A 7,549-nucleotide genomic window follows, 5' to 3' on the forward strand; every position below is an offset into this window, starting at 1 on the left:
TTACCTAACCTTTTAGACTTAGACTATCTGATATTATTATTTATGTAAGTGACATTTAAAAGCTTTTATATCAAAATAATTACTATTCGTAATATATAAAAATAATATCTCATAAAAATAAAAAAATGTAAATTAAATATCTCATTTATATAAAAATAATTACAAAAATCAATGTGTCCCATAAGGCGGACGTCGTCGATTTTGAGCTGGTTGTCGTCGTCGACTTCGAATTTGAGGTTGCTCGGGTTCTTCTTGATGTTGCTCTGGTACCTCTGCTGGCGCTTCGTAATATAAATATTCATTATGCTCTCCACAACTCCGACCATGTCCATGCACGTATGAAGACGAAGGACCAGCCTTTGAGTCATAATGTCCTGAACCAAATACTGGCATCATCATCATTGGACCAATCAGTTTGACTCTGCATCTGCATCTGCATCATAGGGAGCAACTCTTCCACATTATGTGCAGTCTCATCAAACTCATCCTCTTCTCGAATAGGTCCTCTACGTCTAGGAGCTGGTGGAGGAACAATAGGTATATCATACATATAATGAATTTCCTCCATATAGCTTTGGTTGTCACTACATATAGCAAGAACCTGGTTCGGATCATTCGCATATTGTAGTTGTAGAGCCATTGTTGGAAATCGCTCCCAAGCCCATAGTTGCAAAAGTATGAGAGGCCCAACTATCTCTCAAACCTTAGGTCTTATTACTTTGCATAGTTGTCTATACAGCCATGTCAAGCATGCTTCACCCCACGAATACCGCCCCGCATCATGGAGGTTAGCTAAGAGTGGCAGGAACATCAAGTGAACAAAATGACTTGATTTATCTGAAAACAGACTTCCACCATCTGTGAACTCACGAAATTGTGTTCCTAACCATATTAAACTTAACCTCGATCCTTTAATCTTGTCGGCAGGTGGGGTCGCTCGAGGTACAGTTGACAAACTTCTAACTAGTCGTCGTACATCACTCCGGTGACCGGCTCACCATCAACAGATAACCCCAACAACACTTCTATGTCTTGTAGAGTGATAGTGCATTCTCCAACAGACATATGGAATGTATGCGTCTCGGGCCTCCATCTCTTGACCAAGGCTGTGATCAGATGCCAGACCAATTGAATAAATCCTAATATGGAAACTCCATAGAATCCAGATGTGTGCAGTAGCGGTAGTATTCGTGGGTGGAGCGGGATAGTGCACTGGAGAACTGCCTCTCAATACCTGCAAGATATTTCTCCAGTAGTACGATCTCGCCATATAACAGATGATTGATGAATGGACTAGTCGTACAAAACATTGAGATCAACAAGTTCTGGGTTTAAAGCCATGATCTGAAAAAAAAAATTATTTATTTCTCAATTAAAAAATATTTGTTTCTCAATTAGAAGAATAATGTGCAACTTAATTAGAAGAATAATGTACAACTTAATTAGAAGAACAATGTACAACTTAATTAAAAGAATAATGTATAGAAATATATATATATATATATATATATATATATATATATATATATATATACATGAGAAAAAAGCTAGTAATCATTAATGAAAAAATAACAACAATGACAGAATTTTGAATTGTAAGAGAGAGCGAGATTTAGTGTAATGTGTATAAAATAATGAAAAAAATATACATGTTATATTATTATATTAAAGAATATTAAAGACAAATACAATAAAAATGTGTATAAAATAATCAAGTAGGTTTAGTGTAATGTACCTGTTCAGGTTGAAGCAGATCAAACATGTATCTATACTAGCTAACTACGTGTGTGGCTATCCTAGTCACACAAAATTTGACTCTCCACCTAAATTTTTAAATTGATAATTTATAATTTAAATTAACTAGATCTAATGGCACCTTTCGCCCTTAGGTTTCCCCCAAAATTAAATTGAATTAAAACAACATACCGAGAACCGTAGGCTCGTCCAACCAACTGAGCGTCATTAACATGTTGTAGTTGTGGAGCCATTGTTGGAAATCGCTCCCAAGCCCATAGTTGCAAAAGTATGAGAGGCCCAGCTATCTCTCGAACCTCAGGTCTTATTGCTTTGCATAGTTGTCTATACAACCATGTCAAGCATACTCCACCCCACGAATACTGCCCCGCATCATGGAGGTTAGCTAACAGTGGCAAGAACATAAAGTGAACAAAAGGACTTGATTTATCTGAAAACAGACTTCCACCATTTGTGAGCTCATGAAATTGTGTTCCTAACCATATTAAACTTAACCTCGATCCTTTAATCTTGTCGGCAGGTGGGGTCGCACCTAGGTACAGTTGACAAACTTCTAACCAGTCATCATACATCACTCCGGTGACCGGCTCACCGTCAACAGGTAACCCCAACAACACTTCTATATCTTGTAGAGTGATAGTGCACTCTCCAACAGACATATGGAATGTATGCGTTTCGGGCTTCAATCTCTCGACCAAGGCTGTGATCAGATGCCAGTCCAACCGAATAAATCCTAATATGGCAACCCCATAGAATCCAGATGTGCGCAGTAGCGGTAGTATTCGAGGGTGGAGTGGGATAGTGCGGTGGAGAACTGCCTCTCGACGCCTGCAAGATATTTATCGATGAATGGACTGGTCGTACAAAACATCCGGATCAACAGGTCCTGGGTTTAAAGCCATGATTTGAAAAAAAAAATATTTATTTCTCAATTAAAAAAATATTTATTTCTCAATTAGAAGAATAATGTACAACTTAATTAGAAGAATAATGTACAAATGTACAAGTTAATTAGAAGAATAATGTACAACTTAATTAAAAAAAACATGTACAACTTAAATAAATATAATGTACATTGAATATACAATAAATTTATTTACTTTCCCAATGACCAATGAGAAAAAGCTAGTAATCATTAATGAAAAAATAACAACAATAATAAAATTTTGAATTGTAAGAGAGAGCGAGATGTAAGAGAGAGCGAGATTGAGAGCGAGATTGAGAGAGCGAGATGTTCAGAGAGAGCGAGATTGAGAGAGCGAGATTGTGAGAGAGAGCGAGATTGTAGGAGAGAGCGAGACGCACACATTCCATAGACGTTGGAGATTGTCCCATCTTACAATCTCGCTCTCTCCTATAATCTCGCTTGCAATCTCGCTCTTTCCTACAATCTCGATTTCAATCTCACAATCTCGCTCTCTCTTACCATCTGCTTCACCCACTTATGTTCTTTGTCGAGGGTTGAAGTTTCGACTTATGTAAAACTAGTGAGATTTCCTTTTCCTTCTCGAGGGTTGAAGTTTCGACTTATGTATGTCGAAACTTCAACCCTCGACAACTTGTTTCCAAGTTTTTCTTTGTTTGTCGAGTTCTCAACATTCGACCTCTACATTAGTCGAATCCTCAACCCTCGACTTCTAGCCTCGAACTCCCAAAACAACAATATTTCTCTAATAAGTTTCAAAACAACAATATTTCTCTAATAAGTTTTGAAAACAACAATATTAATATTAAAGGTCCTTTTTTAAAGTCCGTTCAAAAATAAATTAAAAAAAAAAGAATGAAAATTGGAAGACAAAAATTTGGGGGACCTAGGCCCGCACTTTCCTAAATAGTACATCAAATCAATGTTTCTTTTTATGACTATATTTTTTCTTTTAGAATTAAAAAATCTTGAGTGCGTGATAAAATCAAAACAAAAGGTAATCTTGGTGTTGGAATCTACTAAATTACTAACCAAATTCTAGTTCAATTATCTTTTTAATTTTCAAAATTAGCATTGATTTTGAAAGTATTTAAATTTTCGAGAACTAAAAAGTATTAATTAAATAAAATATCAAATGACACTTAATTTTTTTTTTTTTAAAAATTAAGTTATGAATACTTTGGAATTTCTCTACTCTATTATCTATCATTTATAAATATTTTCAAATCTACGTCAAAATTTTGGAAACTTAAGAAAGTAATTTTAAAAAAAATATTTTATTACATAGTCAGTAGTTTCAAAATGTTTCTCTAAAAAGATAAAAAACAATATAATTTTTTTATTTAGAAAAGGAACATACTTTTAAAAAGCAAAAATATCTATTTTATCTTTTGAAATAAAAATTGTAAAAATCTAATTAGTATCAAACAGTTTAAAGTAATTGAATTTTTCTTCTTTAGTAAATTAAGCCCCTTAGCATAAGACAGAGTTGAGATATTCAAGGTTTAAATTAGGCAAATTTTTTATTTTTTTTTTTTGAGTAGAATTACTTTTCACCTATATGCCAATTTTTTTTTTTAAAAACCACAATCAAGTCTAAATTTGTCTTCTTCCAAACATGATATAAGGACTAATCAAAAACTATTATCTGACAGGTGGGAAATTAGGTCATAAAAGAAGACATTGACTCCATTGTGTTTTATTTGTCATCACATCAATACTTTCAAATCATTAGCTTTACAATAATACATTCATAATCATTCTCATTTCCTCAAATAAACTCAGCTACTAAAACCTCTTTATTCAATCAAAGCTAAATTAATTACCAAAATTAGATACTTAAAATAATCTTGATAGATTAAATTACAAAGTTTAGCCTATTTAATTTTTATATTGAAATCCAATGATTCTCTTGATTTTTAAAAACTACATTACCAACTTTCAAATTTGTAATATAATCTGTTGGGATATATTAAACATTTTTAAAAATAAAATTAATGAACTTTTTAGATGTGTATAAAAGAACATTTAATTTTTAAAATCTTGTCGAATAAAATTTTATGAATATTAAAAAAATATTGAAGATGCCAAAACCTCATCACAAAACAAATTAAAAATTTCCTATATAGAAAATTGAAATTAGAAAATTACCTTAAACACAAAATTAAAAGCCTAAAAATCTAATAGAAAATTTTCTAATTTGACGAACTCATTATTTGAATAAAAATACAAAAGTTACATAAGGTAGGAATTGAAAAATTAAAGGATGGACCATTGCATAAGATTAATAGTAGTAGCACACCAAACACATGAAAGATGCAATGAATAAAAGAAAATATTTGACGCAGACTTTCAATTTTTTTAGATTCATAAATTTAGTTGCCACAAAATGACTTTTTTTTATAAAACATATAAAATTCAAATTAATTTATATTTAATAGATAATTAAAATAAAAATAAATAAATAAATCTACCGTATACTTATCGAAAATTTTAGGAACTTACTATACTCTTTTAATTGTTTTAAATGCTAAATAAATCAAATTTAAAAACGTAACTATTTAGTTTTTTTTCTTTTAAAAAAAAATTAAAACCCATACAGACTCCTACCTCCATCTTTTGTTATTTATTTATTTTGTTTTACCAATATTTTAGAAAAATCAAAATTTAAAAGTGAAGAAAAATAATTTTGTGTTCGTTGAAATTTGATAAGAATTCAATCATTTTACTTAGCAAATATGCAATTCATTTCTAAAAAATAGATTTATTTTCAAAATTTTAAAAACAAAAAAATGAAGAGTCCCTTTTATAACAATTTTTTTTTTATAAAAAAATCAAGTATACAAATATCTCTCTCATCCATAAATTTATTAATTTTTTATATGCTTTTTACCAAGTTTTTTAAAAGATTAAGCCAAATTTTGAAACTAAGATCTCGTTGTTAACCATTGATTTTATGTTTCTTTTTGTAAAAATTTATTTTATCTTCAAATTTATTCCTTTGTTTTCTACTTTTTGTCAATAGCTTAAAAAGTCAAGCCATTAAAACTAAAAAAGATAATTTTAAAAAGTTATTTTTATTTTTAAAATTTGGTTAGAATTCAATCATGTACTTAAAAAAATTCAAATCACTGTAATTTTTAAAAACCAAAAAATAAAAAAATGAAAATATTACTAAACAATGCCTTGAAAAAAGTAGCTTTTTTTTTAAAAAAAACTTTTGATTGTATTTTTCTTTCTGGTTAAGAATTCAATCCTTTTACTAAGAAATAGATTTATTATTAAAAAAAAAAAAAAAAATAAATTAAATTGCTAGCGAAGAAGATCGAAAAAAATTAAGATTTTAGATTAAATTTGTAATTAAATCCAGAGAGAGAAAAGGAAAAAAAAAAAAAAAAGGAGTGAATATTGGGGGTGGAAGACATAAAAACGAAAATACCAAAAAGGGCACCATAATAAAAAACGATGGAGAAGGAGGAGGGGAGCACCACGGAGCAATTCTGACAAAATAAAAAAAGAAAAAAAGAAAAAAAGAAAAATAAATTCTCGGGTTGCTAAAGTCTGCAAAACAACAGAGAGAAAGTATAGTAATAAGCAGAAAAAATGGTATAGGTTATTGGTGGGCAGTATAGCACCATTAACACAACTCCCAAGTTCCCAACCCCAATTCAATTCCCTACTCTCTTCTTTAATAATGCTTCACATACATTTCACTCTCATCCTACGTATAAAATATAATAAATAAAGTAAAAAAATCACCAATTATGATCGAAGAAATTGTGATAGACGTAGTGTAATGCATTTAAGTATTTTTCTTTTATTATTATTATTTATTTGTCACAGTATCTTTGCAACAAAAGGACAAGCGGAGGGTCAAGAGAGAAACCCCTGCCTGCCTGCCTTCTTCACACATCATCACCATTAAAACCTACCACACCAACGAAACACAACTTTCATATCTCCCTCCACACTTCAAAATTACTCTAAACAAAACTAATTTTCTTTTTTCTTTTGAAGAAGAAAGAAAATATGAGGAGCAGCAGCAGCAGAAATTGTAGATGATAATCATGATGATGATGGAGTGTGGGTCAACTAAGCCTGCATGGCTTCAAGCCCTTATGGCCGACACTTTCTTTGGGACTTGTTTGCTTCATGAGAATCGTCGCAAGTCCGAGAAGAACGTTTTTTGCTTGCATTGTTGTCTCAGTATTTGCCCTCACTGTCTACCTTCTCACCGTTCTCATCCTCTTCTTCAGGTTTCTTTTCTTTTCTTTTCTTTTTTCTTTTCTTTTTTTTTTTAAATGCAAAAAAGAAAAGAAAAGAAAAGAAAACTTATCCTACTTTTGAGATTTGGTTGGTTTCCTATTCGTAGACGACTCCATTTTTATCCATCTTTCCTGCCAGACCTTTCTCACTTGTTGCTTTCAACTCAATGTGAACCTTTGACTCTTTTATATATATCCCTTTTCTTTTCTTTTTTTTTTTTTTTTTTAAAAAATAAAAATAATTATCAATAAATTAATTACGAACATTAAAAAGAATGAAGTTAATTAATTGGGGGTGTTGTGGTGTTTGTCAGGTCAGACGATATGTTTATCATGATGTAATTCGATTGGGGGATCTTGAGAAGCTCATTGATTGTTCCCATATTCAGGTAGTTTATTTATTTTGTTTTTACACAAGGGAGATGAGATGAGATGAGTGTTTTGAATTGAATTTTGATGTGAATTATTGAAATTGATATGGGCAGCCGTACACCATAAACGGAGCGAAAGTGATATTTTTGAATTACAGGCCACAGTCTAGGCCATGCAAGGCAGGCTCCTCAACTAATGCTTGTTTCACATGTGACAGAATTCTTCAAGAACC

The 7,549-nt window shown here is 31.1% G+C and overlaps 1 pseudogene across 1 annotated transcript; it reads left to right on the forward strand.

The window, feature by feature from the left end:
- The first annotated feature begins 6,296 nt into the window (after positions 1 to 6,296).
- Positions 6,297 to 7,547, forward strand: LOC150034628 (protein RGF1 INDUCIBLE TRANSCRIPTION FACTOR 1 pseudogene; annotated as a pseudogene). The gene is made up of 3 exons (XR_016531540.1): positions 6,297 to 6,936; positions 7,260 to 7,334; positions 7,431 to 7,547. The product of XR_016531540.1 is annotated as a protein RGF1 INDUCIBLE TRANSCRIPTION FACTOR 1 pseudogene (transcript).
- Positions 7,548 to 7,549: the final 2 nt, after the last annotated feature.

Source organism: Benincasa hispida, chromosome 8 (assembly GCF_027475165.1).
Source record: "Benincasa hispida cultivar pf3 chromosome 8, pf3_genome.v1.1, whole genome shotgun sequence".
NCBI lineage: Eukaryota > Viridiplantae > Streptophyta > Magnoliopsida > Cucurbitales > Cucurbitaceae > Benincasa > Benincasa hispida.